At 33.8% G+C, this 27,735-nt stretch overlaps 1 long non-coding RNA gene across 1 annotated transcript; it reads left to right on the top strand.

Moving 5' to 3' along the window:
- The first annotated feature begins 1,967 nt into the window (after positions 1-1,967).
- LOC109340658 lies at positions 1,968-27,735 on the top strand. The gene is made up of 3 exons (XR_002106821.1): positions 1,968-1,979; positions 16,118-16,120; positions 27,637-27,735. It is a non-coding gene; the product is annotated as an uncharacterized LOC109340658 (long non-coding RNA).

The following is a 27,735-nucleotide window of genomic DNA, read 5'->3' as shown; positions in this document are numbered from 1 at the left end:
GTATATTCATCCATCTAAATCCATGAAAATTGAGTCGGTGATAGATTGAATGGATTGAAATTTATTCATTAAATTTGGATATAAATAGATTGAATAACTTAAAATATAGTTTAAATAGATTTATAATAATTAATGGATGACATTTAAATCCAAATCAAAATTCATCAAGTTGTCACCCTTACTTGAAGTCATTCCTTCACCTTCTTGCTACGACCCTCTTCTATAGGGAACTTAGTTCTTAGATTTTTAGGCATTTGCATCGTTACTTCATCAAATAAAAAGGATTGATAACATTTTAACATGTTAATAACTATTTTTTTCAAAAAATAAATTGTATAAAAATATGGTGAAATGTAATTATATGAAATGTTAACTTTATTAATTATGATGACCACTAGTTTCATGTTTATTATAAAAGTTATTTTTAGATTTAAAGTAAATGTAGAATAATTTTTATCTGTTTACGGCAATAAAAGTTACATTAAGCTGAATCTCAGTCTTTCATTTTACTTTCACTTAATGGGATGAAATTTAGACAATATCTCTCCCCCAATTTTTTTTCTTCTTTCAATTTGATTTTCCTTTTTCTCTCTCTCCCCAATATATCACAGCTCTCTCCCATTTCACCATATTTCTATTTTTTTATTCCAGTGCAAAAGAGGATTTCCATACGTCCAGACCCCGGTCTCTTCCATCCCTCAAAAACTTAACTGTTGCATTTTCATAATTTGCATCATACTCCTTTATTTTCGTTAGAAAGTGATAAATTTCTAAAATGCTAGTTAATTTGACGAAGCCATTCTTTACTTTATTATTAGAATAATCTTTGAAGTTAGAGAGGACCTATCCTCTTCTCAAATGAGTAAAATGAAAGTTGTATTGAAGTAACGTCATTTCACATTGATTGAGAACCAAACTTCGTTTTTATACCAGTGTCTTGATTATTTAGTAAAGAGAGAAAATATATTATGTAGAATGCTTAATTTTATTCATCAATAATGTACATAATTTGTACTAACATGAAAAACAAAATTGATACAGAAAAAATAAATTCCTACATGAATAGCATAATGAGTCATATAAGTGCTCCAACATAGAAGGGTGAAATATTCCTAACAACCATATTGGACCTTTATTGCCTAATGAATATAAACATAACATATTGCCTAGTGAATAGAAACATAATAGCTTCTGAGTTATACTAATCAACACTCCTCCTTGACTCTAGAGTTGTAAACTTCAAGCTTTTGCCATATGTTTTTTCTCATAACCGTCAAGATTGAACTTGGTTATGTAAGTCCATTTGACTCCTATACCCTTCTTGTGTTTAGGCATCTTTATCAACTTTCATGTCTCATTTTTTTCAATCATCATGTGCTCCTCCTTCACTGCATCTATCCTTTTCTGGTCAGTTGCAACTTCTTCATATTCTGCAACACCTGATGATATACTCATAGGTCCTCCAACATTTGTGTATCAGTTGTAGCTTCTCTCTAGCCTCCATGTCCCTTTTTTGTGGAAAAAGAAGCCTTGTATGTTTCCGATATCGGCAGGCAATGCATGTAGGAGACTTTGTTTTAATGTCTTCTTTGTGTACTGTAACTTGTTCATCATTCATCAGATCCAAGACAAAGCTTTTTCCTTTCATTTGAACTTTGAACACATCTCTACCTTATGAATCTTTAATCATGCAGTTTTTGTCTTTAAACAAAACCTTATAGCCTTTCTCCATCAACAGAAGAACACTTAACAAATTTTGATTAATTTCAGGAACATATAAGACACCGTGAATTAATTTCAAACTTGTGCAACTTATAATTACAACTGTTCATTTGCCTTTTGTTGTAATATATGCACCATTTCCAACTCTGACATTAGAAGTAACAGGTTTTTCAAGCTCTCTGAAGAGCTCTCGATCATAAGTCATGTGGTTTGTACAATAACTATCAATGAGCCAAATTTTTTGTAGAACTATTAGCGTCAAAGTATGATACTGTGAACAATTGCTCTTCTTCTGGTTGATCATTAACAACCTTAGCTTCTCCTTGTTGTTGTTGAAACTTGCATATTTTTCCATGTGTCGTAATTGGCCACACTTATAACATCTTGCATCAGGCTTCCACCAACATTTGTTTCGTGGATGATTAGTTTTTTTGCAGTAGGAACAAGGTAAAAGACTTCATTGTTGTTACTTTGGTTATTGTATTTGTTGTTTGCAGAACCTGCAGTTTTGTAGTTATTATTTTGCCTCCTCTTTTTATCCTTCCAACCATTGTTGTTATGTAATTTGGTTTGAAAAGCACTCTACATAGATCATTCTTACCTCATAAGTCTCCTTTGTTCTTGTGCCTATAATACATTCAACACTTCTGCCAATGTGATGCTTGACATATCCTTAGACATTTCCAGAGATGAAATTGCAGCTTCATATTTTTCAGGAAGTGTAACTAGAGTCTTTTGTACTATTCTAGAATAAAAAAATTCAGTACCAAGAAGTCTTACATTGTTGACAATGACTAGAAGTTTATTATAGTACTCCTTGATTGTTTCTGAATCTCCCATCCTTTGCATCTCGAATTCTCGGATCAAAAACATCAGTTGCATCCCTTTGACCATTTCATCTCCCTCATCATATTCTTGTTTCAAAAAATTTCAGATTTCACAGGCTGTTTTCAAAGTCATTATTCTATTAAAAATGGTGCGTGAAACAGTTGCATAAAGACATGTTCTTGCTTTGGACTTTCTTTGCTTCATCTCCTTCTCCTTTTTAATTTGTGCAACAGTTGAATTGTGTGGAAGAGTTGGAATGATAATCTTGTTCAATGACATCCCACAGATCATTAACATCCAAGGAAGCTTCCATTCTAACAACCCATACATGATAATTCTTTCCTGTAAATAATGGAGGTAAAAATGCAGTAGACACTACTTCTGAATTCATTTCGACAATTTTAGGTAATAGGAGGTAATAGAGAAAATGTTTTGGTTTTGGTTCGTGTTTGTTCTCACAGATCCCTCAAGATATAGCTATAGATACCAATTTGTTGGTTATGTAGCAAACAAAAGTGCAAAGAGGAAATGTCATATGTAGAAGGCTTGATTTTAATAATCAATAATGCACATAATTTATACAGCATGAAAAAAAACTGATGCAAAAAAAAATAAATTCCTACATTAATAGCATAATGAGTCACATAAGTGCTCCAACATAGAAGAGTGAAATATTTCTAAGAGCCATATTAGACATTTATTGCCTAATGAATATAAACATAACATATTGCCTATTTATTGCCTAATGAATAGAAACATAATAACTTCTGAGTCATACTAATCAACAGTGTCTCACATAGTTTGTTGATCACGCAACTAATGGTTGTTAAAGAAATGTCTAACTAACTTTGAAAACATAAAGGAGAGTAAAATGAAAAGGGGAATAGAAAAGACTGAAAAACAGAAAAAGAAGTGAAACTTAGATACTGAATTGTTGTAGCTAGTCTTCAATGTACTTTGCTGCACTTTCTATAAGCATGAGCTGTTACGGTTCTAAATCACACTTTCAAATTTATCTTGAATATCCCCCAAAGATGGAGACTGGGTAATGAAAACTCCCATCATGGAAAGAATGTAATGAGAACTATAGCCTTGGTAAAAATGTAGGTTGTTTGTTCAGAAGTAGAAACATGGAGTAAATGAAAGAGATGAGATTGAAGTTGTTCACTAACTACATAGAAATCTATATCAATGTAATTGGTTCTTTAATGGAAAACAGAATTAGTAGCAATATTGCATGTTGAATCCTTATCACAATAGAGCAATATAATAATGATGAAGGAAATGGAGATAGACTCAAGCAATTAAGTAAGCCATTAAATTTTACATGAAGTTGCAACTATAGGATCTGGAATGGAGGCGCAATAAGTTGGAAAAGTTCCAAACAAATGACAATAACATCAACTACTGAAGCAAAGTATTTAGCAGCAAGTGAAGCTGCTAAAGAAGTTGTTTGGATAAAGAACTTCCTAACTGAACTCGATGTAGTTTCTTCGATGGATGAACCAATTACATTATTGTGTGACAATAATGGAGCTATTTCTCAAGGAAAGGAGCCTAGATCGCACCAAAAGAATAAGTATGTCTTGCAAAAATATCACCTAATTAGAGAAATCATTGGACGTGGTGATGTTAAGCTACAAAAGGTTGATGGCAAAAAGAATGCTACAGATCCATTCATAAAAGCACTAGGCATAAAAGAGTTTGATAAGCACAAGTGGGAGATGGGAATGAGGTACATGACTGATTGGCTCTAGTGCAAGTGGGAGATTGTTGAGATATAATGTATGTCCAAGAACCAATTTGTCATGTTTATAATAATGAAGTTATATGTATTATTATCTTAATATCATTTTCATTGTTTGTCAAAATAATTAATATGAAAGGTTCTTGATTAAAATTAGAGACTTATTATTATAATAGAGATTATAATAATAAGAAATAATTTTTTTATAATTTTAATCTAAATTGTTCTTGATCATAGGATTATTGAGCTTAGGACATTATTAATCTAGATAGATCAATTATGGGTAATGATCTTTATTAAATAAATATTAGTAGATCTCATTTACTAAATTACACATATAAATGGTGCATATAGAGATATGACCATTGAACTGACTCAAAGGAGAATTCCTAATGGTTAATATATTACCTTTGAATTGTCAATAGGATATTCTTATAAAGAAATATATAGTTTGAGCTCTATAGAAATAAAGACATTGGCCAAGGGGAATTGAATGAATGGAGAAATAAGTTTCTTATGTCATTCACTACAAGTTAACTTATTAGAATTTGACAATTATACCATATTCTAGAGTTAACATATGGTTGTAAAGACGGAATGAAATATTATATTAATCTTCTAATGGTTTTAAAGTAAAAGATATTACTTCATTTCTATCTGGTCGTTAAGGAGCGTTGCTAGATGCCAACCTTGATTAGTAAATTAATGAGTTAATTTACTACCGGTTTAGTAATGAACCTACAGGGTCACACACTAACGAGTGTTCTGATTTTTGTTGGACGAGAAAATATGTAAATTAAATAGTTTAATTTTGTATATTTACTTTTAAGTGGAATATTATTATATTTTTTGCTAGCACCAAAAATATAAATAATATTATTTAGTCATCTTTAATATAATTCAGTGAGACTTAATTATAATATTTCAAAGGTTTAAAATTGATAGTCTATTTTGAAAACTAAGAACAAAATGTTTTACTAAATTGATGGGTTGTTAATTGACATTAAATAGTTGTTAATTGACACTAAATGGATTGAATGAAGTTTTGATTTTATATTTTTATAAAACAAAACCTCATGTAACTAAGTGAGACTGAAGTTACTTAGGCAATATACAAAGAAAAGAAAAATTGTTTTCTTTCAATCCTTTCATCTTGTTTTTGTTTGAAATATTATAATTTTATTTTGAGTTGAATTTTTGCTCTACGGATCAAGTGTTTAATACAACAAGGATTGGTCTCGGTGTAGATACGCGTGTAAGACCTTCATACTTTTGAAGGACAACTTTTATAAAGTTATCGCAGTCTCCTGAGATATTTTTACAAACATTTTTTGTCTACTTATTATAGTGTAATTGATGAATTATTTCCACTGTGCATGTTGTGAACACGCTTACTAAACCTTTAATTGGTATCAGAGTAAATTTTTTGTGTTTTAATCTATGCTGCAATGTTAATTGGTTTTTTGAAACTTATTAAATTATTGAGACAATGATGACTTGAACTATTTGGGTTGTGAATATTTTTTTATTATTTCATCACATGGTGATTGCATGAAATTATTGGGGCTTATGAAAAATTCTTAAAATTATTCAAACCCTTAACTTTATTGAGTGTAAAATAAAAATTAGTGGACTGTGAATTTCTTATTCAATGTGTTGAATTTTCTTAATTTTTATTCACACACTGATTATTTGGTTGATTTGGTCACATAGTTATTGACTTGTACTCATCACATGACATGAATGTGTTGGATTGTGTACAATTTTATGAAGAAAAAAAATTAAACAATCCTACGTAAAAGTTTGTATCCAGCAAATACATATAATGAGTTATGTTGTTAATATTTTTAAATATTGCATCTACAAGAGTGTCGAGATTAATATGTGTTGTTGTTAATATATAATAGTTATATATGAATGTGTTTAATCATATAATTAGAATAATGTGACATGCTGAATATATTGGCTTTTGTTGTTTGCGGTTTTAATTCACACTGAGTAAATTATTTTTGTTAATACGTTGATTGTCACACTAATCAAAAACTAAACCTGGGTGAGTTGGTTATATGATTTATAAATATATGAATAAATGGTTACAACAATGTATTGGTTTACAATATATGATTCGATAATTATTAATTAATAATGATTATTTAGTGTACTAATATATAAATTAGATTTATATATAATAGTTACAAATTCTAGGATATATATATTTGTATATATATTAATCATAAGTTTCATATGATGAGATGTGATGGACAAAATTATTTTAATGTTCTTAAAATTATTTTGTATAAGATACATTTTTTAAGAGTGTGTTAATTATTTAATTTCAAGAGACGATCTGACTATCAGATGACTTGTAGTTAAGAGGATTAACATGGTATGTGATATCAATCAATCAATAATTTTATCACTAATCGCCTAGACTACCTAGGGAGTGTAAAGGTTAACTCAATTATATTTATAGAAATGAATTTCCATTTTCTAAAACGAAAGTGATTATCATAATCACCATCATCAAGCAAAGGCAAAGACATCAAATTGAAACAAACAAGGATTCAAGGAATTCAACAAATATATTTTATTATTTCTTGAATTAGAAGCATACAAGAATTCAAGGGTTTTGCATTTTCTTATTTGGAAATATGATTGTAAACATTGCCTTCTACATACTACCGAATGAAACCATAGACTTGTTGATATTGAAAATTCCAATCATGAGACTTCGACTTCTCAATAGTAAACAAGAAAATATGTAAGTTGTTCATAAATAAAAATTCTTTCATTTCCCCCTTTCATAAGTGATAATTAGTGTCATTTAAACATATCATCCTATTTGAATTTCTCTATATCATTCAACCAAGTTAAAAAGCCCTAAGTCAAAGAGCTTTGATGTCACTCTTATGGGAAATTTAACACAATAGTAATGACATATCAAACATAATAATATTTAGCGGATAATAATTTATCAAAATTATGAGAACTTGTAAGAAGCAGTAACAAATAACTACAACAACAAAAGATCATATAAAAACGAGACATCAAGATGATAACATGGAAAACGTTTTCAATGTGAGAAGTAAAAACTACACGCACAAACTTGTCAATCAAGATCCACTATTATCAAAATAAGGGTACATGAGTGTCTTAAATCAAAATACAAATCATGCTTAATAATTATGCAAATAACATAGCAGCATGTTTGAAATAGAGAACTAAGAATATGAGAAGAAATAAGAAAATTTACTTTTATAATGACCCAATTTCTACTAACTCAGATAACTTGTCACTCATCCAACCATTCAGAATGAAGGACCAATGCCTGCAAACCTGTTATTTAAATTTTTGACTGATCAAATAGTGAATGAAAACACAATGACAAATATATCGCAACTGCCATGACTTCTAGTGAAATTAGTTTATCTTCTTTTCTCTCTCACATTTCTTTTGTCTCTCCTTCCCATAGGAACAAAATTCACTAGTTTAGTCATCAGGGAATCGCGAATCAATTCACAAGTACCGATTCACGGTGCTTTTGCGAACCAATACGCCCTAATTCATATATTGGTACTCAGTCCCAAATGAACCATCATTGAAGACTTCATCTTCCTCATCTCTAGGCTTCACACCGTCATAGAGACAACACTGAAGAAGATGAGACAAACAAATTAGGGTTGGAATGAAACTAGGGTTTGGATATGATTGAGTATTGGATGGTGATGCAAAATATTTTTTAATTCTATGGGCTCAATTTGAAAAAAAAAAAGTTGCCTCTTTAAAAAAATTAATTGTTTTTCTCAAAATTTAAATGGACTCATTTATTAAAATTTACTTAATCAAAATGATATACTTAACTAAAAATAACCAAATTATTAAATCATAAATGACCGAAATTAAATATAGAACTTAAAATAATATATTTTAAAATATATTATTAATTAATAGTCAATAATAATAATATGATTATAAAGAACCTATCGAATATATTAACTAACTATAGTTCTAACATAATGATATTTTGATAACTAGGTGCCACATAATATGTACCCATAGTTATAGCAAAGAGGACCAAATATCATGTTAATAGACACATATCAGGTTAACATACTCTTGCCAAACTGAACACACTTGCCTAATCTAATTCCTCTTTGGTAGCTTAAGTAAGACAAGCTACCTTGGACAAAATGAACATTTTCCCACATAGGATAGCCCAAAGCCCAACACGATATACAGTGCTACACTTTCCGGAAGCATGGTCTGCTGCTGCATTTCGATTAATTAATAAAATTTTGCATATTAATGAATAACACACCTCAATTAATTTATCATTAATTATATTGAAACATTTAGGTATTTCATAAAATATCAATGAGTTGGTATAGAGACATATGAAACTTTTAGCATAAAGGATTTAGATTCCAGAGAAATAATCAAGTTGAAAGGAATATTTTCTGTATGCATTCATTTTGATGTTATGTTCTATTTCTGTATGCATTTAGGTTATTTTCTGTTGTACGCGTAACTGTGTAGAACTAGGAATAATGGTATTTGACGATGCTTTTTTATGAATGCGTTGTCGTTATACCTGTACAACAACACTTCTTTAACAATGCGTTGTTGATTACGTTGAATTCAACAGCGCATTCACAAAAAAACGATGTTGATTACTTTGAATTCAACAATGCATTCACAAAAAAACGTTGTTGAATACTTATCTCTCATTTATTCTCTTCTAGCTATACAACAACGCATTCGGTAAGAAGCGCTATCGATATGATCAACAAAATTATTTCCTCTACACTTAATCGCTTAACACATTGCTTAATCGATTAATTGTTTGAATGTTATTTATTGTTATTATTAATTGTTCTATAAATTTAATTAATTGTCATTAATTGAATGTCATAATGTGATTACTAACTTTAATTTCATTAAAAAAAATGAATTAGTATAAAAATTATTATATCTTCCACATCGTTTCCTTAAGATTGCACTGTGGAACACTTACCTTCTTTATATTTAAATGGGGAGTTCTTCCACAATGTTTCCTTAAGACTGCGCTGTGGATTAGTATCATTGACAGCGCCATCTTTACTATGCGTTGTTGATTATGTATCATTTACAACACTATCTTCATTATGCGCTGTTGAAGATACTATTAGACCCTAAAAAATTAAAATGTTCCCGATTTCTCACAGATTCATCAACAATCCCAACCTCATCATTTACTCAGCAGCGAAACTATTTACTCTCAAAATCGACCTCAACAATCATTCAACCTCATCATCATTCACTCACTCAACACCGAAAATCATTCACTCATTCAACACGAAAATCATTCAACACCAATTTTGAAAATTCTTCACTCGTGTAACCTCAAAATCATCATTCACGCATTCAACACCGAATTGAAAGTGAGTTTTTCTTATAGTTGTGAAATCATTTGTTAGGTTTGCAATTGAGAATGTTGAAAACCCTAATATAATTGTATGTCCTTGCTTCAGATGTTGTTACTCAAACTGAATTACTCCAAATTAGTTCAAAGTTCATTTAGTGTGTCACAATATTGACTTATATTTTTTTGTTAATAGAAAATGGACCGAAAATGGATGAGAGTCAATCGATTGACGAAAGAGTATGAAGAAGGGGTGAAATCATTTGTTAGGTTTGCAATCGAGGAAATGGCAAACGTTGTCGAAGAGGATATTCAGGATTGTCCTGAGATGTTTCAGCGGTTGATAAGTGATGCTGAGAAACCATTATATGATGGTTGTACTAAATTCATAAGATTGACAGCGGTGTCAAGGTTGTATAAGTTGAAATCTGTTAATGGATGGACTGGTAAGAGTATCACCGACTTGCTTGCACTTCTGAAGGATATGGTTCCGAAAGATAATGTGCTCTCTTCTCGAACCTATGGTGCAAAACAAATGTTACGCTCCATAGGCATGGACTACACTAGTATACATGCTTATGAAAATGATTGCATCTTATTTCTTAATGAGTATGCTTCATTAAAGTTTGGTCTTAAATATAATGCATCACGATATAAGAAGGAAGACTCAATTCTCAAAAAGGTTGTATGGTATTTTCCCATCATAGCAAGATTCAAGCGTATGTTTAGAAATGCCAAAGATGCAAAGAAGTTGACATGGTATGATGAAGAAAGGATTAAAGATGACAAGCTTTGGCATCTTGTAGATTCTCCTCAATGGAGAAAAAATTATCACGACTATCCTAGTTTTGGTCAAGAATCAAGAAATCTACGCCTTGCATTGTCAACGGATGGAATTAACCCACATAGTGTTCAAAGTTGCTCCCACAGTACATGGCCATTGATGTTGGTGATAACAACCTACCTCCTTCTCTATGCATGAAGCGCAAATATGTGATGTTATCTATGTTAATTTCTGGACCTAAACAACTAGGAAATGAGATAGACATATATTTGGTTCCATTAATTGAAGACTTGAAGAAAATGTGGGAGACAAACATAAATGTATATGATGCATATAGGGAAGAAAGCTTCAGCTTGAGGGCTTTGTTGTTCGACACAATCAGTGATTTTCTTGTATATGGTAATCAATCTGGATATAGTACAAAAGGACATTTTGCGTGTCCTGTATGTGAAGACAATACTCATTCAATGAGGTTGGAACACTATAAGAAGAATGTCTTCCTTGGCCATCATAGATTTTTTCCTTCAGATCATCACTATTGATGATGGAGAAAAGCATTTGATGGAAACAATGAAGAAGCTCAGGCTCCATTGTCGTTGACAGATAACCAATTATTTCAAAAGCTAAAGGGTTAGAATACTAACTTTGGTAAATCTTTTGCAAAATAAATTGTCAAAAAGGGGTATAAGAAAAGGTCAATCTTCTTTGAATTGCCATATTGGAGTTCATTATATGTAAGACATTTCCTCGATGTTATGCATATTGAAAAAAAATGTGTTTGAAAGTCTCCTTGGTACCTTGCTCAATGTCCCTGGTAAGACCAAAGATGGCTTGAATACAAGGTTGGACTTGGTTAGTATGGGAATAAGATAGGAATTAAGGCCGATAATGAAGGGAATACGTACATTTCTACCTCCAGCAACTTATACTTTGTCGAGGAAGCAGAAAATGGAATTTTGTAAATTTCTTCATGGTGTTAAAGTTCCAAAGGGGTACTCTTCCAACATTCAGAACCTTGTATAAATGAAACACCTCAAGTTAAAAGGTCTTAAGTCTCATGATTGTCATGTACTTATGGAGCATTTCTTCCCTATTAGAATATGGTCAATTCTACCTAAAAATGTTCGAAGAACCATAACTAGGTTATGCTTATTCTTCAAGGCAATTTGTGAATTTTATGTAGTGCACCTACCACTCTGGACCACTGACAATAGGACAATCCTCTTAACAGTTTTGGAGAATATAAATTGAGGTCTCTCAATTGATGTTGTGTCTAGAGTGTACCAAATCCTTCTAGAGTTGTAACATTGTGTGGAGTTGAGAGGAGCCTAGCCCCACTGTGTTAATTTCCTGAATCATTAATCATAGTTTGCCACTTCAATTAAAAATGACATACATATTATTTCAACAACCATTTGTGAAAGGATTGACACTATTAAATGGAAATATTTATTTGTTAATTATTTTTGCAATACCGCTGATGGTGATTTCATGAGCATTCTAAAGTTTTGATATGCGAAAAAAACATTTGGTGAAGGTATTACTGAGAATGAAATATTGACTATAACAAGAACCAAATGGGAGCAAGCGCACTTTTATGTTTTACATAATGCCGACGAGGTTGAGCCATATGTTGAAACACACAAGGATATGCTAAGGAAGTGTTATTCAAGTAAGAATGAAAATTGGATTTCCAAATAACATAATCGGTGTTTTATAAAGTGGCTAAAAAATCACATTGATGAGGAGTTGAATATAAATGCACATTCGGTTTCCGAAAAAATGAAATGGTTAGCCAATAGTCCAAGCATTCATGTCTTATCCTACACTGATTACCTAATTAATGGGTTCACATTTTATACGAAAAAACAAGATGATCAAAGTAAAAGGCAAAATAGTGGTGTGACTCTTGTTGCTCAAACTTTGCACATGTCACGTGCAAAAGATAGAAACTCAATATATGTGAACATGTCATACTTTGGAGTGATTGAACGAATATGAGAATTTGATTACACAATGTTTGGATGCCGATTTTTTATTGTATGTGGGTTGATAACAATAATGGCTTCCGAGTTGATGAGTTAGGGTTCATGCAGGTGGATCTTGATAGGCCATGATATAAAGATGAGCCATTTATTCTAGCATCAGAAGCTCAACAAGTATTCTATGTTAGTGACCCAACTGCTATGAAATGGTCCATTGTTCTTTTAACTAACAAAATATTCGTCAATAACATTGATGACCAAGAATATAAAGATATTGATGAAGATGATCCTTTTTTTGGGACATATCAGTCCTGTGAGAGTGGACCAACTACGGATGATGATTTATATACAAGAGATGATCACGATGAAGGGCTTTGGGTAAACCAATATGCTCCTCCAAACAAGTATGACCCTACGAGACAAAAACAATCAAAGAAAAGGAAAAAGTAGATGCAAGTAGTCTTTGTATAATTATAGCTTAATTTTGATTGTTTGTAATTTGTATAATATTGTTTCTTTGTAATTTGTGTAATTTTTTTATTTGTAATTATGTATTCTGTCAAAACATAATTGAGATAATATTCAGTGTTTATATTTTATATTGTATTCATGTTAATAAAATAAACTTTGGCATGTATTAATGTATTTGTGTTGTTCAGAATGTATAAATGTACGTGCTGTTGACAATGCCTGTTCTGCTAATAAATGTATATGCACGTATTAATTTATACAAATCAATAGCAAATTCTATGGGAAGTTCTGACATGCGCTGTTGTAAAGGATAACTACAACAACGCTTTTTATAGAAAGCGTTGTTGTACATTAATATTACAACAACGCTATGTGTGTGATGTGTTGTTATTTGAGAAAATTTATAAATAATACAACAGCGCTTTTCTGTTATTGCGTTGTTAAATATATGAATTTCAACAGCGAAACAAAAAACACTGTTAATAAGACCTATAAAATGCGTTGTTTATGTAAGACTATATAACAACGCTTTATGGACGATGCACTGTTATATTGATGCACTATATGACAACGCTTTATGGACGATACGTTGTTGTATTGATGCACTATATGACAACGCTTTTTTGGTGTTGTGTTGTGGTATATAATCAATAAAATAGCGTTAGTGTAGCGCTGTTAATGATGACCATATACTACTATGGTCAAACAAAAAGTGCCCGAAAGCACTGTTATACATCTAAAATAAACGTTATTGAACGATAACTCTGACGTAGTGAGTACTCACAATCAATATTGTAGAATTATTATTTTAAGCACAGTTAAATAGAAATTCTACCCTGGATAGATTTGACAGGAGAAGTGCCGGGACAAGTCTTATTTTGATTAACTCAACTAGGATGGCATTACTTTTATTCTTCAATTCCATATAATCCAGCTATGTTTATTAAGCTAGTAGGGATATTAATAATAATAATAATTTGGTTGGTCTTGTCGTTTGCAATGTATGCAAAGCTTCCTAAAAAGTGATAAAAGTTGGTTGTTGTAAAGTAATTAAGAAAGACTAGTTGAGTCGTAAAGTTGCAACCTTAAGCTCTAGGAAATTTTGTCATTGAAAGACTTGGAAAGGCTATTTTACTTGAGTCACTACTTATTGCGTTTGCTAAGAACTTACGTGTGGATAAAAGTATACATTTTTCTACCACATATTTCACTTCCCACTTTCGCAATTATATGCAAATTATATATTAAATATTTATATCTTAGATATTTATGTAAAAAATGTGAGGTGACGTAGTGTCTTCTTCCTTTTCTTTACTCGTTTGTTTGTTTCTATTAGTGGGGTTGTTAACTCACTTTTGTATAAGGAAAGCTTTATGCGTTATTTTTACCAAAAAACTACTCAATGTGTTATAAAATGAGTAATATAATGCTAATAATCTGAATACTGTTGTAATTTTAATACTGAGGTCTCTTACTAATTAATGTTCCAACCTTTTACTAAAAATGCTCTATTGAAGATTGATGCATGTGGGAGATGTAGTAGGTAAGAGTGACTCGATATGTTATAAAAAAATTTAACGTGTACGTAAAGTTCCTGGTCACCGTACAATACAAGAAAAACTTTTATTACCCACTGTTTAACAGTGGCAGTTTAACCGCGCAGGTTGACAGAAAAGTGTGGCAAATAATTGGCTACCACGTTTTCTACATGCATGGCAATCAACTTTTACTTACGATTTTGTTCAACATTATCTACATTTGTAAATGTTACTAACTAATGTAGGAAAATGTAATTCAATAAGGCTTTTTGCTGTAATTTGGGCCTTTGTATAACTAATTCTATAAATAGCAATTCACATAGTTAGTTGGTAGTTGATTACTAACTAATACTTTCCAAGAATAGCAAGTCTCATTCATTATCTTCTTTCTTCGTTTCACACGCTTTCTTCTTCTGTTCATCTTCTTCCAAACTTCATCTTCTTCTCTAACAGTGGTATCACGAGCTAGAAACGATTCAACAACCAGTGGTGGTGTCAAGAACGACACGGGAGAGCCTCAAGGAGTGAAGCTCACGGTTGAGGACCATTCGTGCAAGTGTGGAAACAATTCCAAGGGAGAAATGACGACCTCGAATGGATTCGCAATGAATCTTCCTATACTCGATGGGAAGAATTATGATCATTGGAGCATACAGATGAAGGCAATTTTCGGTTTTCAGGAATGTCTTGAAGTAGTCCAAGGTGGGGTTCAATTAATCGATGAGGAGAATCAAACCGAAGATGACATATTGGAGCACAGAGAAACTAAGAAGAAGGATTGCAAAGCAATCTTCCTAATACATCAGTGTGTAGATCACTCAAACTTCGAGAAAATCTCAGCTGCATCATCCTCTAAGGAAGCTTGGGATATTCTGGAAAAGTGCTATGCGGGTGGAAGGAAAGTGAAGAAGGTGAGGTTCCAAATGATGAGAAGGCAATATGAATTGCTTCAGATGGAGGAGCAAGAGAGAGTATTTGAGTATTTCACAAGGATTCGAGGCCTAATCAACCAAATGAAGAGTTGTGGTGAGCAGATTTCTGAGCAAGGTATAGTTGAAAAAATCCTTAGAACACTCTCAGCTAAATTTGATCATGTAGTTGTAGCAATTGAAGAATCAAAGGATCTTGAACATTTCAAGATTGATGAGTTGCAAGGTTCTTTGGAGGCTCATGAACAGAGATTTCTAGAAAGAATGAATGACAGGCAATCACAACAAGCACTCACTGTTCAATTTCAGAAGAGGAACTCAGGACACAATAACAAACCAAGAAGAAATGGTAGAAGATGGCAGAGTGATAAGAGACAAGAGGGTGAAAGCTCTAATCAATACAGCCAGGGACTCACAAAGACTGATCCTTCTGAATTTGAAAGAAAATACACCAAGAAGCCTAACAATGGCAAGAAGAAGAAAGATAAGAGCAACATTCAATGTTTCAATTGTAGGAATTGGGGACACTTTGCATCAGAATGCAAACTCAAGAGGAGATGCAAAGATGCTGAAGCCAGATTAGCCAAAGATGAGGATTCTGATGAAGAAGTTCTACTGATGGCAGAAAAGGAAATCACAGGCTTAGAAGGAAGTGACTTAGATGAAGCATTGTTGATGATCACTGCCAAAAATGATCAACAACTTCCTACAGATAGTTGGTACCTGGACACTGGATGCTCAAACCACATGACAGGGCACAAAGAGTGGTTCTTGACTCTTGATGATTCTGTGAAGACCAAAGTGAATTTTGTAGATAACAGCTTCATCACTGCAGAGGGAATTGGAAAAATAAGAATCAAGAAGAAGGATAACACTGCATCATACATATCAAATGTCTTGTATGTGCCAAAGATGAAAAACAACCTCATAAGCCTTGGTCAATTGCTTGAGAAGGAATATAATATGAGGATCGAAGATAGAATGCTGAAAATCTTCAACAAAAACAGAACTCTAATCTTGAAGGCTCCTCTATCAACCAACAGAACTTTCAAGATTGGAATTCAGCTGGAGGATCATGAATGTCTAGAGTCCATAGCAGATGAGACATGGATTTGGCACAAAAGGTTTGGACACATCAACTTCAGAAGTCTAGAATTGATGAGTAAGGGTGGAATGGTGAGTGGACTTCCTAATATCTACATACCAACTGAAACATGTGAAGACTGTCTCACAAGTAAACAAACCAGGAATTCTTTTAGCTCACAAGTGCAATCAAGAACAACAAGACCACTAGAAGTAGTTCACACTGATGTGTGTGGCCCTCTGGAAGTGCAATCATTGGGGGGAAACAAATACTTTCTGACCTTTAAATATGATCACACCAGAAAGTTATGGATTTACCTACTGAAGAAGAAGAGTGAAGTCCTGAACAAGTTTATGAGTTTCAAGACAATGGTTGAAAAGCAATGTGGGAACCAATTGAAGCTTCTGAGAAGTGATGGTGGAGGAGAGTACACATCCAATGAATTTCATGCGTTCTGTGAACAAGAAGGCATCACTCATGAGATCATCTCACCTTACACTCCTCAACACAATGGAACAGCAAAGAGGATCAACAGAATTCTCCTAAACATGGCAAAGAGCATGATGAAAACTAAAGAACTTCCCAAGAAATTTTGGGGGGAAGCTGTAGCCACTGCAGCTTACATTGCCTAGCCACTACAGCCTACATTGCTAACAGGAGTCCTACAAAAAGGTTGCAAGGTGTGACACCAGAAGAGGCATGGTCAGGATTCAAGCCAAGTGTGAAGCATTTCAGGATATTTGGATCAATATGCTATAGACACATACCAGATATCAAGAGACAGAAGCTGGATGACAAAGGAGAAAAGCTAATCTTCCTAGGATATCATTCAACAGGGGCATACAAACTCTATAACCCCTTAACTGATTCCATACACTACAGCAGAGACATCAAGTTTGATGAAACTAAAGCTTGGGAATGGAATTCAAATCAGGAAAGTTCACACAAGGCAAGTCAGATTGATATTGAGTTTACCAACAGAATAACTCAAGAGACTCCTAGGAATGAAGGCAGCTCACCTATCACTGGAAGACCTCAGAGACAAAGACAAAGGCCAACTAGGTTGAGAGACTATGAGGTATTCTTAGATACTTCAATCACTTCAGAAGGTGACCTCTTCCACATGGCTCTATTGGCAGAAATGGAACCCATAACATATGAACAAGCAATCAGAAAGGAATGCTGGGTTGAGGCCATGAAGGAAGAAATCAACTCTATTGAGAAGAATGGAACATGGGAACTCACAAACCTACGGAAAGCCATCCCATTAAAATGGGTGTACAAGGTCAAAATGAAACCAGATGGAACAGTGGCCAAGTATAAAGCCAGATTAGTAGCAAAAGGCTTCTTGCAAAAACCAGGAATAGATTTTGATGAAGTGTTTGCACCTGTGGCAAGGATGGAGACAGTAAGGTTAGTCATAGCAATAGCATGCTCTATGGATTGGATCCTATGCCAGATGGATGTGAAATCTGCTTTCTTGAATGGTCCACTTGACAAAGAGGTTTTTGTATCACAACCTCTAGGCTTTGAGATACCAAGTCATGCACAGAAAGTATACAAATTGCACAAAGCACTCTATGGGCTAAAACAGGCACCTAGAGTATGGAACAAACGAATTGATAGCTTTCTTGTTAAGCAAGGACTCACCAGGTGCACCAGTGAGCATGGAATCTACACCAAAGGCACACAAACTGAAGCAACAATGATAATATGTTTGTATGTAGATGACCTCTTGATAACTGGAGGAAAACTTGCAGAAGTAGAAGATATAAAGAAGAAACTGAAGCAAGAGTTTGAAATGCCTGACCTAGGGGGGCTCTCATACTTCCTGGGAATCGAGTTTGTGAAGACAACAAAAGGAGTACTAATGCACCAAAAGAGATACACATCTGATGTACTCAGCAGGTTCAACATGAGTGATTGTAATCCATCATCCACACTAGTTGAGACTAGAAATTTCATGAGCAGAGATAAGGAGGGAGATTAAGAAGTGGACTCTACACTCTACATGCAAATGATAGGGTCATTGAGATACATCTGTAACTCAAGACCATACATTACTTATAGAGTTGGAGTGATTATCAGGTACATGGACAACCCTAAACACTCACACATGATGGCAGCAAAACGAGTACTTAGATACCTGAAGGGGAGCTTAGACTATGGAGTACTCTTTCCAAGCAAAAACAACAGAAGGAAAGTAAGCATGGTTGGATACACGATGTTGATTGGTGCGGTGACAAAGATGACAGAAAAAGCACAACTAGTTATGTGTTTAAGCTTGATGAAGCCCCTGTTAGTTGGAGCTCTAAGAAGCAAGAAGTTGTAGCTCTTTCATCATGCGAGGCAGAGTACATTGCAGCCTGTTTGGGAGGGTGTCAAGCTCTATGGTTACTTTCCATGCTTAAAGAACTAGGAATGCATTCTGCAGAATACATGTTGCTCTATGTAGACAACAAATCAGCAATCAACTTAGCCAAGAATCCCATAGCTCATGGGAGAAGTAAGCATATAGAAACCAAGTTTCACTTCCTAAGAGATCAAGTAGACAAAGGGAACTTGAAGCTAGAACACTGCAGAACAGATGAGCAACTTGTTGATGCTCTAACTAAAGCATTGAAGAAGGAAGCTTTCGAAGAACAAAGGAGAAAGCTAGGAATTGTTAGCTTAACTAGCTTGAATTAAGGAGGAATGTAGGAAAATGTAATTCAATAAGCTAGTAGGAGTTAGTGGGCTTTTTGCTGTAATTTGGGCCTTTGTATAACTAATTCTATAAATAGCAATTCACATAGTTAGTTGGTAGTTGATTACTAACTAATACTTTCCAAGAATAGCAAGTCTCATTCATTATCTTCTTTCTTCGTTTCACACGCTTTCTTCTTCTGTTCATCTTCTTCCAAACTTCATCTTCTTCTCTAACAACTAAATCGTGGATTTTAAAAAAATCAGCAATATTTTCAACTGTAATAATTAAATCTTTATGTTTAAAAAATAAATGCATTTGGATCACAAATTTCGAGCTTCCCAACCTTTAAACATGACCTGTACTCATTGAAACTGTAAATAATTTAAAATTAAAGGATGTAATGTACAAATATCAAATAAATTTCATATACCATTGACAAAGTTTCGTAATTTTTTTGGCAAAATGCTAATAGAGGAGCAATCAAGTAAAAGTTAGGTAAATCAATTATAAACTCCACATGTCATTAACAAGTAAAATTAGATTCAAGGAATATATATATAATGGTTCCACCCAAAGAAATCAAATACAAGTTTTGATCAACTACCCTTACATGCATGGCTATTATCACTATTAAATATTAATAATCAATGAAAGAGGTATCCATGTATAGAATATGATCGAAAGCTACAAAAAAAAGTAAAGAGATGGTGGAGCATACCGCCTTCAACAATTCGTGAATGATGAATAGACTTATCAAAGATGGATGGGGTGTGGTGATTTTTTTCTAAAAGAATAAAAAGCTTCAGGATTTCATGTATAGCAAGTTAAACATAATCAACTGAACTAATAATAAAAGTGAAGTGTTAGTTTAATGTATTAAGTCAAATAGACAAGCTGACAATACATGTGCCTACATGGTGATATCGGATACCATGCAGTCTCCTGCTTTTCTCAAGAGGGAAAGGTTGACATTCCCTATATATTTAAATACCCAATTTTGTCACGTGAACCCGTGAGAAGGGGAGCGACTCAGCTACATCAATGTCATTCCCACAGCGGCTGTTTGGTCACGAGACTTCCCTCACTGACCCGTTTTGCCGCTGCGAGTGGGTGCTATTCGTGCAGCAACCCTGTTTTTGTCTACGAGTGGATGCCGGTGGTACATGATCAAATGCGGTTGACCACCGTGTGACAACCACGGTCCATAGGAGGTGGTTGTCATGCCACCACGTCATGCTATGGTTGGTGCTGCCGCCACTGCCGGCGACAACTGTATGTCCAACCAGCTCCATAGGTTGTCCCTTTTGGCAACCCTAATCCCCAAATTAATTTTTTAACCCATTCCCCAAATCAATTTCAACCTAGATCGCCAAAACAATTTCAACCTAAATTCCCAAATCAATTTCAACCTAGATCCCCAAATCAATTTCAACCTCAATTCCAAAATCAATTTCAACCTAAATCCACAAAGTAATTTTAACCATAAATCCCCAAATCAATTTTAAACCCTAACCCTAAATCCCCAATTTAATTCCTTTTTTAGTTATTTATTTATTTTCTGTTTTTTTAAAAACTATGGTTTTTTTATTTAATTTGTTTTTTATTATATATATTTATATTCTGATTTTATTATTGTTGGTTGTCTATTTAAATAAATGAAAATGTAATTTAAAAAAAATTAAATAACGTAAACATATAAAAATGCAATAAAAATAATTTTTTCAAAACAAAAACCACGAAGAGATAGTGCACTATGAGACTCGTGCCCTATCGTCTTATCTCAACTTGATATTTTCAAAAACTAATTTAATAAAATCAAGCATAAATAGTATATTATTAAACACATGCCTTGTCCCATTATCTCAACTTGATATTTTCAAAAAATAATTTAATAGGATCAAGGAGAGATAGTGCACTACAGGACTCGTGCCCTGTCGCGTTATCTCAACGTGATATTTCCCAAAAATAATTTAATAAAATGAATGAGAGGTAGTGCATTATGAGACTCGTGTCTTGTCGCGTTATCTCAATTTCATATTTTCAAAAAATAATTCCATAAAATCAAGGAGAGATAGGGTATTATGGGACTCGCATTTTGTCGCGTTATCTCAACTTGATTTTTTCAAAAATAATTTAATAAAATCAAGGAGATATAGTACACTATGAGACTTGTGCTGTGTTGCGTTATCTCAACTTGATATTTTCAAAAAATAATTTAATAAAATCAAAGAGAGATAATGCATTATGGGACTCATGCTCTGTCGCATTATCCCGACTTGATATTTTTTAAAAATAATTTAATAAATCAAGGAGAGATAGTGCACTATGAGATTGTGTAGTGTCGCGTTATCTCAACTTGATATTTAAAAAATAATAATTTAATAAAATCAAGGAGAAATAGTGCACTATGGGACTCGTGCCCTGTCACGTCATCTCAACTTTATGTTTTCAAAAATAATTTAATAAAATCAAAGAGAGATGGTGCACTATGAGACTCATGCCGTGTCGTGTTATCTCGATTTGATATTTTCCTCTAAAAAACATTGATAGCGACTCCATTGCATTTAGAGTTAATTACACTGACACCCTCTGAGTTTTAGTGAAATTACACAAACCACCTCTCATTTTTTTACACCCACACAAACCTCCCCTAATTTTTATACTTTCATTACACTGACCACCCCTGCAAGAGAAATAAGTGTAATTTTTTAAATTAAAAATGTGATAAGTGCAATTAAGTTAAACAAAACATCGTATATTATGAGGAAAAATCTAAATAATATACAAATCAATGTATCTTTATTATTTTTTATTACAAAATGCATCAACAATTCTAAAGAGATATTGTTTAAATTGCTCTTATACTATATCGTAAAGAATCAAAAATAATAAAGTGGTATCGACTCATATTATTTGGACTTGTCTCCACAATATACCATGTTTTGTTTAACTTAATTACATTTATCACATTTTTTGTTTAAAATATTGCACTTATTTCTCATTTAGGGGTGGTCTGTGTAATGAAAGTATAAAAATTAGGGGGTTTATGTAGGTGTAAAAAATTGAGGGGTGATTTGTGTAATTTTGCTAAAACTTAGGGTATGTCAGTGTAATTTACTCTTGCATTTATTTGCATATTTCTCACCGCGTCCATGAAAGTGAGGTAGCGAAAGCATGACGACTCTAGTGGGAATAGCTGATAATCTAGCCTTAAAATATTAATTACGTTGATATTTAGTTCATTATTTTAATTTAATCGTTTCATTTTATTATTATTATTTTTGTTATTTTTTTATCTACTTATTTGTAAATAACCCTCATATATAGAATTTGAGTTTTGCTATTGTAGATAGGTTATGGGGTGGTTTATGGGGTTTTATGCATTGTTCTTTTATACTCCACACACACTTCACTATTCATGTATTGTTACTTCCGTCGTCTACTGGGCCTAATTACTTATTATTAGGGATACATTAGTTTGTTGTTATTGGGCCTTCGTTCACATTTCAATATTATGTTGATGTACAACAATCCATGGTTCCATCTAGTGAACTACGCCACTAAGATGGCCATGTGGTCTAAGAAAGATGGATTCATCATATGCTTTTTCCATGAGAGTCTCATTGGTCTAGCACTAGAATGGTATTTGGAGTTGGACTTGGGTCACATTTCAAGATGGACTGAACTTGCTGATCTGTTTATGGATTAGTACAAGTTCAACGTGGAGTTAGCCCCGACTCGTGAGCAACTCGGGCCATTGAAAAAGAAGAAGACTGAGTCGTTCAAGGAGTATGTGATAAGGTGGAGAGGTTTGGTGTTCTAGGTTCAGCCCAAAATGATGATGCTAGAGATGTGCTCATATTTTATGGGGACCTTAGGGACCGCTTATGTTGGGATCATGGCAGGGTTCGCCTATAAGGATTTATGGGAACTAATGGATGTCAGTGATATAATAGAGATGTTATCGAAGACTGGGAAATTGTCAACAGGTGAAGGAGATAGTAATGCTGCTAAAAAGATTTTTCCTCTAAGAAAGAAGGAGAACGAGGTAAACTAGGTACACCACCAACAACAATGGAGGTCGCAGTACGCCCCTCCCGAGCGAACACCTACCTATCAAGTGAATAATGTCTAACAACCCTACAACTACACTCGCCTTACCTACACATATCAGTCCAGACCTTATATCTCCAACCATACAAACCCTCTTTTCAACCAAACAAACAACCAAAATTGCCCTGCACCCATAAACACACAAGCTCCACCAAATCGTCACCCACACACATTCTTCCATAACCTTCCCCTTTTTCTAAATCTAGCCATATACAACACAAAACTATTCTGAAAATTAGTAGATTGTCACCTGATGGCACCTTACCCTCTCCGGCCCATTGAATCCAACTTATCGGACTGGTACAACGCAAACCTCATATGCAGTTATCACATGGAAGTGGCAGGACACTCCATTATGGATTGTGAGCAATTTAAGTTGGCAGTGATAATACTAATGGCTTGTTGGCAGTGAGAATACTAATAAAAAAACATAAGTCTAATGCATCTTGGCAAACAACATTTCATTTTCACAATGTCTATTGTTTTATCGCAAACGAATTTACATACCAGACATCCAGGATTTGCGGTTTACCTTGATGTGGGAGTTACATGAATCTCCAATAGCAGGCCACTCTGGTTGGAAACCTTCTCTTACTAGAATCATAGCATCCTACCATTGGTCAGGAGTAACAAAAGATCTTAAACTTTTCATCCCCAACTGTGCATTCTGCCAGTAGAACAAATACAAACCACACAAAAGTCAAGGACAACGTCAACCACTTAAAATTCCAGAAAAGGTATGGGATGATTTGTCTATGAACTTCATAACTCACTTGCCTCCATCAAAGGGACACACTATGATTTGGGTGATTATTGATCGATTAACTAAGTATGCACACATTGTGGCCTTATCAACCAGATTCTCGGTTGAGACATTAGCCCGCGGGTTCCTAACAGAAATCTGTTGGTTACATGGTGTACCAAAGTCTATAGTGTTAGATATGGATAAAAAAAAATTTGAGTACCTTCTAGACATAAATTTTCAAGATCTTGGGTACTCATTTGTGCTACAACATGGCATTTCACCCCCAGCCCGATGGCCAGATGGAGGTAATGAACAGATGTTTACAGACTTACCTCTGATGCTTCACCAGATCTCAACCATCCAAGTGGTACAGTCATTTAGCTTTGGCTGAATACTGGTACAATACCAGTCATCACTCATCCACTCAGTTATCCCCATTGTAATCACTTTATGGGCGTGAACCACCCACCATCTATGACTATTTATCTCGATCTTCACAGAATGACCAAGTCAACGTGACCTTGATATCAAGAACATAAATGTTAAACACTTTAAAAACACATCTTAGACATGCACAACAAAGGATGAAAGCTCATGCTCACTTAGGAAGACAAGATATTACCTTTTTCCCCGGTGATTGTGTTTTGTTGAAGCTTCAACCGTATCGACAATATTTTGTCGCAAGACGCCTCTCTCACAAGCTGAGTAGAAGCTACTACGGCCCATTCCAGATTCTTCGATGTGTTGGGTCAGTAGCGTATGAACTTTCCCTTCCATAAACGACACGAGTACATCTCGTATTCCATGTTTCCTTACTGAAAAATTTCTATGGAGATCCCCTTCAATATGGTGTTGAGCTACCAAGGGAGTTTCAGGAGTTTCCACACTCCAAACCTATGCCTCACACGGTTCAACCACTGACTGTGGAGAGTTCTACGACATCAACAATCTTAAGTAAGAACAAGGAACTTAGAACCACAAGGGCTTCGATTATTTCTCCTTCTCTCTTAGAACCAGAAGATGAAAGAAGGGGAGAGGAGACAGGCCTAGAGAGAAAGTACAAGGGTAAAAGTGTTATGAATGGGAGGAATGATTTTCCTAATAACTTAATGCATACATGAACCCACGTGCCTGAGCTAGTTGATGGAACCACACAAATTAGGGCCTTGGATCATGAGGCAATTCCCCACCAAGGGATCTCATTGGAACCAAGGATTTGTCTTCATGGAAAGATTCCTTGGGCAATGAAATATTGCCACTCCCACACGGCACAATTAATGCCCCATTCATTCAAAATTCAAGATCCAGTAGTTATCCCACCCACTACCCAGCTGTCATTGTTGACACAGGAGAAAAAGTCATCCAAGGTGCCTCGGCCAATGCGCCCATCAATGGTCCAATGGCACTTCACAAAACTCTTCACTTTGCAGCTGGCTTGGCAGACCTAACCAAAAAAACAAAACCGGTTCAACCATAGACCTTGAGGATAAGGTCCAGCTTGAAGGGGTGGGCATTGATGGAAACCCAAACTCAAGGCCCAATATGGTGAAGCAACAACCTCAGTGGATGAAGGACTTTTATTAAAAGTTTTATTTAAAAGTTGTAATTTCTTTTATCTTATTAAATTATGGTTAGACTATGGGCTTGAGACCTAGTAGCCCAACAGTGTTAACCCTAATGCTACTATTCCTATTTAGTTACAACAGTAGCAACGACTGCCAGAAATATATGATGAATTTTCAGAAATCTCATTAGGTTATTTTCCTTATGATCTTTTTTCTGTTCACTGCATAATTTAAACCCTTATCAATAAGTCACATGTTATTCGACCATAATGTTTCTACGTGTCTTTATTCAATTATGTACATAGTAATGATATTTCTTTGATCGAAAGTATCATTGATTCTCTAATTTTTTCATCATATATACACGATTAACAATATATATCAATGTTATTAATATTGTACCAGTTATCAAACCGATCAGGATACTGGTATAATGATATAGCGGTTAAACCAGTGGTTCACTAATTAAACTGCATACCTGTGAAGTTGGATATACATTTATAATATATTAACATTAATGTTGAAAAATCAAGAACAAAGTAAATAATTTTTTTTATTTTCAGTAAAAAAAAAATTTAAATAAATATCGGTCGGTATGACCGGTACGGTTTAATTGAAAATCGGTCGGTATAATCAATTTTGACGGGTATGATTGCATGACCGATATAATTGGTGTATCGTACGAGTATTGGGACTGGTTTACTGGTTCACTAGTTGAACCGGCCGACACGAACCGTTTTTTACAAAACTGATATATACACATATATCATTTCATATGTCAAATTACATATCCATAATATTAAATAATATTAAGAAGACTTTATCTAAAAAAAAGTATGCATTATATTTAATCGGGTCTAAGGTTAGGTTCGGTTCATAGGCTTACCCGACCCAACCTAGTCCATACTCATCCATAGTTATAATTATCTACTTCAAATAGAGACCAAAACCACTCAATAACAAGTTTTAGACTCAACTTCAAGTATGAGACTTCCGTTCATATGCTCCAATTTTCTAACTTGTGTTGCATTTCCCAAAAGGTTATCAAGGAACAATAATAGTTGATCAAATCAATAACTCGAGCGACAAAATTAAGAAAATAAATAATAACTAGTAATTATATTAGCGATTTATTTCAATAATTGCTGACCTTTTCTGTACAAGCATTGGTCCAAGTTTTGATCACATGGAACTGTGAAAACGAATGCATGAAAACTTAACATATTAGCTTGAAAGCATAAAGAACAGTAAATATATCGATGAGAATTTGGTTACCAAGTATTTAAGAACCCTTACTTTACCCTTTTTAGTTCCTTCAAGTAAAAATAAAACAAGAGGAAAAACAACTAAAGAAAACATATATTCCTAGAGAAAAGAAAGGGAAGGAGAATATTTTATTAACTTAGCTTCATTTTTTAGTTACATGACTTGAATGGCAAATTTAAGACTAGCTAGCTTACAGAATTGAAGTGATAAGAATCATCGATCGCAAACTCTTTAGATCCCAGCCCCACTATTTAACATATGAAGATGTAACAACAGAAGCATAAATTTTAAGAAACCGTGACTTTAGAAAGATTATACCTTTTCTTGGCATATTTCCTTAGCCCTGCACTTTATATTTCCTTATCCATGCAAAACAATGAAATAGAGAGACAAACATACAGCGGTATAAAGTAACAAGTTCAACATGCAAACAAAGGTACAAAGACGAATATACCTTCATTATAATAAGAAACTCACAAATGAAACAAACATATTTAAAAAGTTGACCAAATTCTCAACAATTACCACAAACATGTTTATTACCTTTAGCAAATCCGTTCACAATGAAAAAGGCCAAGTACATAAAAGCAAATGCTAACTATTGCCATATAGTAAAATGTGTAAGAAATATGCCTCTTGTGACATGAAGGAATATATTATTTCATTGTTTGAATGACATAACTCTTGAATGAAGAGTTATCAATAAAATGTTAAGACTCTTGGGAAAGAGCCTATATATAGTGTTTGATTGAAGCACTATACTAACAAGAAAAAGGACCAGAAACATTGTCCCTATCTCTACCCATAAAGATTGCTCTATCAACCATCACTTAAGCAAGAGCATAGTAAGAATGGGAAGGAGATAGAA

This window comes from Lupinus angustifolius, unplaced genomic scaffold (genome assembly GCF_001865875.1).
Source record: "Lupinus angustifolius cultivar Tanjil unplaced genomic scaffold, LupAngTanjil_v1.0 Scaffold_224_17, whole genome shotgun sequence".
NCBI classification, from domain to species: Eukaryota; Viridiplantae; Streptophyta; class Magnoliopsida; order Fabales; family Fabaceae; genus Lupinus; species Lupinus angustifolius.
Note: the sequence above shows the minus strand (reverse complement) of the source record. Positions and strands in the feature narration are given on the sequence as shown.